Source organism: Podarcis vaucheri, assembly GCF_965113315.1.
Source record: "Podarcis vaucheri genome assembly, chromosome: 3".
Lineage (NCBI taxonomy): Eukaryota > Metazoa > Chordata > Lepidosauria > Squamata > Lacertidae > Podarcis > Podarcis vaucheri.
Genome location: NC_138761.1, coordinates 123,946,883 through 123,956,617, shown reverse-complemented (window position 1 = coordinate 123,956,617; position 9,735 = coordinate 123,946,883). Strand labels below are relative to the sequence as shown.

At 46.6% G+C, this 9,735-nt stretch overlaps 1 pseudogene across 1 annotated transcript; it reads right to left on the bottom strand.

Annotated features, from left to right (window-relative positions):
- Nucleotides 1-210: 210 nt before the first annotated feature.
- On the bottom strand, nt 211-7,672 carry LOC309528695 (NEDD4-binding protein 3 homolog pseudogene; annotated as a pseudogene). The gene is made up of 2 exons: nt 7,615-7,672; nt 211-1,262 (listed from the first exon to the last, which is right to left on the bottom strand). The product of its transcript is annotated as an NEDD4-binding protein 3 homolog pseudogene (transcript).
- Between the last annotated feature and the right edge of the window lie 2,063 nt (nt 7,673-9,735).

Here is a 9,735-nt window from a genome sequence, read left to right as displayed (position 1 = left end):
TGTATGAATGGGTGGCAAACGAAGTTAAAAGAATGGAAATTTAAACACTAATACAGTGGTGGAATAAACAAAATGATGAAAAGTAGCAACAAGCTAGACAGAGCAAGGGCAACTATGGATGGACGGAAAATGCCAGGAGCAATGCTGGGATTCCATTCCATGGATGGCAGCAGTCTTCAAAATCCTCTAGGGAGGAGGTGAACCAGACCTTTAGCTGATACATCTGGGCTGAAGGTCCAGCTCTTCTTGCAGCCGTTTCTCTAGCTGCTGAGCTTTGTCGAGCTTCAGCTGAATTTCCTGCTTCAGTTCTTCCAGCTCCTCCATCCACAAACGCCATTTGTCCTCAAATATCTGAGTGAAGGGATCATCATTCTCACTCAGATTTCTCTCCATGCCCTTCTCAGTCAGCCGGTCTTCGAGCTGCTTCATCACATCTTCCAGGGAGTTTGTGGGTTCATTCGGAGGCTGTGGTTCCCCAGAGCTCTGCAGGGGGCTCAGGCTCCTGCAAGAGGGAGGTGTTTTGTCTACAGCCAAGGGGTCCCATGGCCCCCGGGAAGCCCTGTCCAAGGAGTCACCAGTGCGGTTGTTGTGGCCTACGGAAGCACTCAGCTGGGTTGGAGCAGGTTTGAAACATGGAGTGTCGGTGGGGAAGCTTTGGATAGCGTTTGTGCTCTCATCCAGGCTGATGGTGTGGAGCAGATGACTGCTGAGAGGGCTGCGTTGCGAGGAGCTGCTGGTGCTGTTCTGGGCCAGGCTCCTGTTGCTCTTGGACAGCTTCTGGCCTTTGGCTGATGACCGCCTCGGCATGCACAACAGGCTCTTCCATGATACCACCTTGAAGGCAGAGGGTCTGATCCGACACCTGCTGAAGCATCCATGCTCAGGCAATGAGCTCTTGGAGAAATCAGCTGCCTGTTGATGGTCCCGGAAATACCGCTCGGGGGACTGGTTCTCCTGGTCACACTCATTGTCGCTTTGAAAGCCACCTCCAGATGACTGGTGCTTCTTCTCAGCCCGGGTGTCCCGCTTGCCCCAATGGAAGTAGCCAAAAACTCCATGCTGTGACGTTCCTTTCTGGAGCAGCCCGTCTGGCTGACGCCTGCCACGCAGACCTCCTGGAGAAGTCGGCAAGGAATCCCGTTTCTCTACTCGGCTGCCCACGTTGCCCATGCTGCCATCGTTGTCAGGCTCAGAATCCAGAGTGAAAGGATCAAACAGACAATGGCAGGGGTTAACGGTCACATGAGAGGCCTGTTCTGTTGCTATGGAGTTTTAAACACAAGCGGAATGCCAGCACACGATGGCTGCCTGCAGCCTGATCCCCGGCCACACTGGGCTGGACTCCATTCCGCGACCTCCTCCTCCTCCTGCAGCCCCTTGGTTGGCTCCATAATCCTTGTCTTTCCATCCATTTACATATTCATTCTTTGCACTCTTATTTAGTTGCTAACAACATACCATATTTTCCCACATATTAAAGGATTTAATCAAAATTTGGGGGTCGTTTTATACATGGTTGGTGAATGCTCAGGGGTTCCGTCTCTGGCTCTGGTGCGGGCGGCCCAAGCTCTGACCTGGACTTGGGTTCGGTTTGGGCTTTGACACGGGTGCGGGCGGTGCGAGTTTGGGCTCTGGCCCGATTTCTTAATTTTGGGTTCAAAAAAATAAGGGTTGTCTTATACATGGGGGCATCTTATACAGTGGTACCTCAGGTTCCATACGCTTCAGGTTACAGACTCCGCTAACCTAGAAATAGTGCTTCAGGTTAAGAACTTTGCTTCAGGATAAGAACAGAAATTGTGCTTCGGAGGCGTGGCAGCAGCAGGAGGCCCCATTAGCTAAAGTGGTGCTTCAGGTTAAGAACACTTTCAGGTTAAGTACGGACCTCCGGAACAAATTAACCCCTTAACCCGAGGTACCACTGTTCACTGAAAAATATGATATTCTTTCAACACATTGTTTTGTGTGTGTTAATGAAAAAAAACCATTTGCAATTTTTCCCACTTGGGCTTATATATATTTATATTGTTACCTTGCTGTATAATTTCAAAAGTTCATTTATACAGCTTTTGGGGCATTACCATTGGCTTTGGTACATTGCAAAACCTATAGTTGGACATTGATTCTATGGATGTAAGGGCTCAGGAGAGGGGAGTTGGAGAGGGTGGCTGATGGCCATTGCTTCCGCTGCAGTCAGCTTTATTGCACTACCCAAAGGCCATGACAAAACCATTCAAACACTATCCACGTGGCTTTCACTGACTCCTCCCAACTTTCACAGGAAGTCCTCCCAATGTTTTAAATTCCACACCATGTTTTCTATGTCACCCAAGGGGAAATTTTCACTAGACTTTTCCTACTGAAATCTTTGATGATGATGATAATTGCGCCTCCATGTACAGCTGTGAGTCCAGAATGACTCCCAGGCTGCGCACCTGGTCCTTCAGGGGCACAGTTGCCCCATTCAGGACCAGGGAGTCCTCCACACCTGCCCACCTCCTGCCCCCCAAGAACAGTACTTCTGTCTGTATCTTTATATAAGCATTATATAAACAGTATCTTTATATAAGCATTTAATCTTCATTTTTATTTCTATTCTTTGTATATTGTATCGTTGTTTTATTGCTATGGCTGATGCAAATAAAGATTATTTCTTTTTTTCCTTCTTTGCTTACTCTGCCTCAATATGAATCTACTGTATAAATGTGACTACCCACTTATACGGGGGTTAGGTTCAGGGCCCTTGCATACATAAGTGGATTGTGTGTTAAGTGGGGAGCTGAAGGTTTTGCCTTCCTCGTGGCAAGGACGGGTTAAGGATTTGATAAAGCCTTAGTCATGGTCGGAAGGGAGCTTGTAGGCTTCTGGCTGTCCCACTAAGGGAACTGGGTATCCCATTAGGGTTTCAGGAGGAGATACGGGCTGATTGATATCAGAGATACCCAATGCCTAGGCCAAACCCCCCTACATCTTTAATCAATAAAGTTGTTGCCTAATTAGATTGAATTTAATGGTGTCACATGTGGCCTCTTGATCTCAGGTGGGTAGCAGGTTTACAGCGCCTTGGCAAGCAATTCCGGAGCAACACTCTGTATAAGGCTGCTAGTTGTGTGTGGGCCAAAAGCTTTGGTTACTGGGCATTGAACATTAAGTGGGTCAATAGTAGCAATTGCCTCAAGTTCCCCAAGTTTTTCCACTTTAAAATATCAGATGCTGCATTCCCCCCCCCCCGCCTTCTGCATCTGTTTTGTGTGACTTGTTTTCATGAAAGAAATGGAGGCAGTGAGAGATTTTACTTTCTTGGGCTCCATGATCAGTGCAGATGGTGACAGCAGCCACGAAATTAAAAGACGCCTGCTTCTTGGGAGAAAAGCAATGACAAACCTAGACAGCGTCTTAAAAAGCAGAGACATCACCTTGCCAACAAAGGTCCATATAGTTAAAGCTATCGTTTTCCCAGTAGTGATGTACGGAAGTGAGAGCTGGACCATAAAGAAGGCGGATCGTCGTCGAAGAATTTATGCTTTTGAATTCTGGTGCTGGAGGAGACTCTTGAGAGTCCCATGGACTGCAAGAAGATCAAACCTCTACATTCTCAAGGAAATCAGCCCTGAGTGCTCACTGGAAGGACAGATCCTGAAGCTGAGGCTCCAATACTTTGGCCACCTCATGAGAAGAGAAGACTCCCTGGAAAAGACCCTGATGTTGGGAAAGATGGAGGGCACAAGGAGAAGGGGACGACAGAGGACGAGATGGTTGTATAGTGTTCTCGAAGCTACAAACCTGAGTCTGACCAAACTGCGGGAGGCAGTGGAAGACAGGAGTGCCTGGCGTGCTCTGGTCCATGGGGTCACGAAGAGTCGGACACGACTAAACGACTAAACAACAACAACAACACCTCGGGTTAAGAACTTAATACGTTCTGTAGGTCAGTTCTTAACCAGATGTACCACTTTAGTTAATGGGGCCTCCCGCTGCCACCGCCATGTGATTTCTGTTATCATCCTGAAGCAAAGTTCTTAACCAGAGGTATTATTTCTGGGTTAGTGGAGTCTGTAACCTGAAGCGTCTGTAACCCAAGGTACCACAGTAATACATAATCACAATAAATGACACACCAAAGATACATTAGGGGGCATAATTTGCCATAGCTGCTAGAAAGCTGTGCTAATACTATGTGTTTGAGCCCGCAATTAATTGCGTAGTGGGCGATTTGTTTTAAACATTTGTTTGTCTGAAATTTTATGAGTATATTTTTAGTTCTTCTGTCTTTTGTGTGTAATTTGTCATGGCATGCGCTGTATACAATAATTTTTTGAGTGAGTCAATAACTAACCGCCATCAGACCTGCCACACAATGTATGCTGCAAAAGTCATTCTGCGTAGCACCTTTGATGCAAAGCATATTGTAAAAGGTAAAGGGACCCCTGACCATTAGGTCCAGTCATGGATGACTCTGGGGTTGCGCACTCATCTTGCTTTACTGGCTGAGGGAGCCAGCGTTTGTCTGCAGACATGTGGCCAGCAGAACCAGAGCAGCGCATGGAAACGCCATTTACCTTCCCACCGGAACGGTACCTATTTATCTACTTGCACTTTGACGTGCTTTTGAACTGCTAGGTTGGCAGGAGCAGGGACCGAGCAACAGGAGCTCACCCCTTCGCGGGGATTCGAACTGCCGACCTTCTGATCGGCAAGCCCTAGGCTCTGTGGTTTAGACCACAGCGCCACCCACATCCTAAGCATATTGTACTGCTCTGCAATTTCAGAGGGAGCATAGTTAAACAAGAACCCTACAGACCAGCTCCACCATGTGGAGACTGCCCTCAGAACTGTGACGATAAACTCTGCAGCAAGTTACTGATAATATGAAGCAACTTTTCTGAATAAGCTGGACTTCTAAATCATTTTATTTCTAAAGTATCTGTTGCAAAGCTAGTTCTCCTTAGGGAGTCATGTGTTTTATTTCTTAAAGAATAAGAGCCATCAATATTATGAGTAAGTACTGTGTGCCTCCCTGACTTATCATTTAAGTATTACCTCAATGACCACTCCCCACTTAAAACGGGGGGCGCCCTTTGCGTGGACGCGTGCAGCCCCTGGATCTGGAGCGGCTCCATCAGCATAGGCTTGGCTTTGCCTTCCCTCAGGTGGGATACCTGGAGGTCTCCGCCTACCTCAGTCAGTTGTCCAATCCCACCTGGGGGAAGCGTTGCCAAGGAGACCAGGCCAGGTAGGGGAGGGATTACCTGCCCACACAATAGAGGGAGGATCTTACCTGGGAATCCTCACTTGGCTCCAGAGCTTCTCCCACCCTACCCACCCTCAGTTAATGTCTTCTTTTGCAGGTTAACTTGTCTTCACAGGTTTTGCAGGTTAACTTTTCTTCACAGGTATGCGGGCGCTGCTACGTTAAGGTCGCTGTTAAAGGGCTGGAAAGGAATTTCCCTGCATTGGCAGGTTTCGCCTTTCCCGTAGCAAAACGTCACAACTTTGGCGGTATCAGGCCTTGGGCAGAATCCTTTTGTCCATCTTCCTCTTGCGGCGGCGATACCAGGGTTCCCCGTTAAAGGGGTTTTCTTTGGCCTTTGGCTTTGGCCGTACACCGAAAGGTCGTCATTGCTCTCTCCTGCGGCGGCGGCGTAACGGCGGCGGCCGTCTCTGCTTGAACATATGTTCTCCAGAGCCGGCCCATCCCCCCCCACACACTGGATAACCCTGATGCTCCCTAGGTCCCCGGCTGGGGACCGGGGAGGGAGAACGCCCAATGCCTGAGCCAAGGTCTACCCACATTTGAAATTTAATAAAGTTGTGTCCAATTTAATCCCATAGCACATCGTCTTGAGTTGTTATTCCACATGACGGGGGGACCGTGCAGGATCTGGGGATTCCGCCTGTCCACGCAAATAAAACATTTCCCATAACAAACCTTCCTACTAGGAGCTGAATTCTCTTGGGAGATTGTTGTTCTAGGCAGGGTCAGGGCCATTTAGACATCTGTAGCTTGTAACAAGTTCAATCAAGCCCAGAAATAGAGAGAAAGTCAGCATTACTATAGGAAGAGGAAACATCAAGACTGTGGTGATATAATAAAGATTTAAATAGTGGTTTTCTCTCTTTTGCATCTAACTTTGTTTTGGCTTGATTGCTTACAGCCAACCCATGGCAGTATGTGGATAAAATCAAGGAGTGTGATGTTCTGCTACAAATGGGCAAATGTACTGATGAATTGTTGGGTGGAAACTGCCAAGCTACCTGCAAATGCAAAACAGAAATCAAGTAATAAATGCACGAAAGTCACAAAGATCCATCTTGAGAGAATGGTTGCTAACTGAAGAAGATAGAAAATTGGCATTGACAGGAACTTCTCGTTTCCCCCTCTAACTGGCCAAGATACGGCATTTGAAGTTATTAGTGTAAAACAGGAGAGGCAATACAGTGGTACCTCGGGATGCGAACGGGATCCGTTCTGGAGCCCCTTTTGCATCCCGAACAGAACGTAAGACGCGACAGTGTGTCTGCGCATGCGCAGGTCACGTTTCGCCGTTTCCACACATGCGCGTGACGTCATTATGACTCTCTGCGCATGCGCGAGTGGCGAAACCCGGAAGTAACATGCTCCGTTACTTCCAGGTCGCTGCAGATGCAACTGTGAAAATTCTACCCTCATGAGTCTCCTCCTCCTTTCCTATCCCAGCACCCGACTCTGCTTCCCAATTTTAGTTGCCTGCAGACCAGTTTAACCGTCAAGAATGATGAAAAAGAGAAAAGCCAATAGAGACAAGAAGGATTTATTATCAAGGTGCTTTCCAGAATTCCCACCAGGAAAACATACTGGCGATAAATTTGATTGGTTGACAGTCCTGATTATTAGTGTTTGTCTGCAACTGAGAAACAAGTCCAGCTCCAGGTTTCGAGAGCCCTTGAATAAACAGACTCTGCTGCTCTCCCCAGAAGGCACCGCGCTTGCCCAGGATGGGGGCAGTAGTGCTTAATAGAAGTTGTCACCACTCCCGCTTCTGCAGCCAGCGGGCTGTTGGCTTTCCTATGCAGTCTAGGCGCTGCTGATTGGAGCTGTGAGATGAGTGGGGTAGCATGCCAAAATCCTTATTCCCACAATATTAATCAGGATCCCATTCCCTCCATGTGCCGACATCACAGGTGACATATTTTAGCTGCCGTGACACTGGGGAGTTGGGTGGCACAGCCTGGAGCTCCACCCACTGGTGAGCCAGTGTGGTGTAGTGGTTAAGAGCGGTGGACTCGTAATCTGGTGAACCGGGTTCGCTTCCCCGCTCCTCCACATGCAGCTGCTTGGGCCAGTCACTTCTCTGAAGTCTCTCAGCCTCACTCACCTCACAGAGCGTTTGTTGTGGGAGAGGAAGGGAAAGGAGATTGTTAGCCGCTTTGAGACTCCTTAGAGTAGTGATAAAGCGGGATATCAAATCCAAACTACTACTACTACTACTACCCTTCTTCTTCTTCTTCTTCTTCTTCTTCTTCTTCTTCTTCTTCTTCTTCTTCTTCTTCTTCCTCCTTCTTGCCTACACACCATCCTTGCTGCAGGGAAGCAGCTTGCCCCGAACTGGAGCCTGGAGGTACAGGGAAGCAGACCTCCTGGAGAAGTCGGCAAGGAATCCCGTTTCTCTACTCGACTGCCCACGTTGCCCATGCTGCCGTCGTTCTCAGGCTCAGAATCCAGAGTGAAAGGATCAAACAGACAATGGCAGGGGTTAACGGTCACATGAGAGGCCTGTTCTGTTGCTATGGAGTTTTAAACACAAGCGGAATGCCAGCACATGATGGCTGCCTGCAGCCTGATCCCCGGCTAGACTGGGCTGGACTCCATTCCGCGACCTCCTCCTCTTCCTCCTCCTGCAGCCCCTTGGTTGGCTCCATAATCCTTGTCTTTCCATCCATTTACATATTCATTCTTTGCCCTCTTATTTAGTTGCTAACAACATACCGTATTTTTCCACATATTAAAGGATTTCGTCAAAATTTGGGTGTCGTTTTATACACGGTTGGTGAATGCTCAGGGGTTCCGTCTCTGGCTCTGGTGCGGGCGGCCCAAGCTCTGACCTGGACTTGGGTTCGGTTTGGGGTTTGACACGGGTGCGAGTGGTGCGGGTTTGGGCTCTGGCCCGATTTCTTAATTTTGGGTTCAAAAAAATAAGGGTCGTCTTATACATGGGGGCATCTTATACAGTGGTACCTCGGGTTCCATACACTTCGGGTTCCATATGCTTCAGGTTACAGACTCCGCTAACCTAGAAATAGTGCTTCAGGTTAAGAACTTTGCTTCAGGATAAGAACAGAAATTGTGCTTCGGAGGCGTGGCAGCAGCAGGAGGCCCCATTAGCTAAAGTGGTGCTTCAGGTTAAGAACACTTTCAGGTTAAGTACGGACCTCCGGAACAAATTAAGTACTTAACCCGAGGTACCACTGTACACTGAAAAATATGATATTCTTTCAACACACTTTTTGTGTGTGTTAAGAAAAAAAAAACCAATTGCAATTTTTCCCACTTGGGCTTATATATATTTATATTGTTACCTTGCTGTATAATTTCAAAAGTTCATTTATACAGCTTTTGGGGCGTTACCATTGGCTTTGGTACATTGCAAAAGCTATAGTTGGACATTGATTCTATGGATGTAAGGGCTCAGGAGAGGGGAGTTGGAGAGGGTGGCTGATGGCCATGGCTTCCACTGGAGTCAGCTTTATTGCACTACCCAAAGGCATGACAAAACCATTCAAACACTATCCACGTGGCTTCCGCTGAAATAAATTCAAAGAATATTCTTCTTAGTAAGTAAGTTTTATTGTACTACCCAAAGGCCATGACAAAACCATTCAAACACTATCCACGTGGCTTCCACTGAAAAAAATTCAAAGAATATTCTTCTTAGTAAGTAAGTTTTATTGTACTACCCAAAGGCCATGACAAAACCATTCAAACACTATCCACGTGGCTTCCACTGACTCGTCCCAACTTTCACAGGAAGTCCTCCCAATGTTTTAAATTCCACACCATGTTTTCTATGTCACCCAAGAGGAAATTTTCACCAGACTTTTCCTACTGAAATCATTTGTGGGTTATTATTATTATTTATTTTATTTCATACCGCTTTATATTTTTAAGGAAAATCTCAAAGTGGTTTACAGCATATTAAAACATCAATAAAACAATCCAGAATGAATCATTTCTGAAGAAAGTCAGATATAGAGTATACAGTGAAAGCAACATAATTAACAGAAAACTAAAATGATATCTTAAAGATTTCAAAATGAAACATTACAAAGTAGGTCAACTACAGAATGCATATTTAACACAAAGTTAAGAAAAAATATTAAACATTTCAAAAAAAAAGCATTTCTAAGTGAAGTCAAATATAAAATGCACATTTAAACCATCATATTTTATGCAATTACTTTATTCCAGCATCAGTTTCCCCTTTTCTAGGTGTGACATTTAGTCCGTGCAGGAAAACAATATAGGCACAGTTACCTGGCCAGCATCTCATTTGCACTGTGCTGCTCAGGCTCACCTTGTCAAGCTTCTAGTCCACTGTTTGTACTCAGAGAGATCAGCATGTGGTATGTACACCATAAGGGTGCCGGTGGTCATGATACTCTGGCTCAACACAGTGGTTTGATTATTGGCTTCTGTGTAATAATAGAGATAGGTGCTGAAACTGATTCACAAGAGGCAGAGAAAGTACTACTTCACAT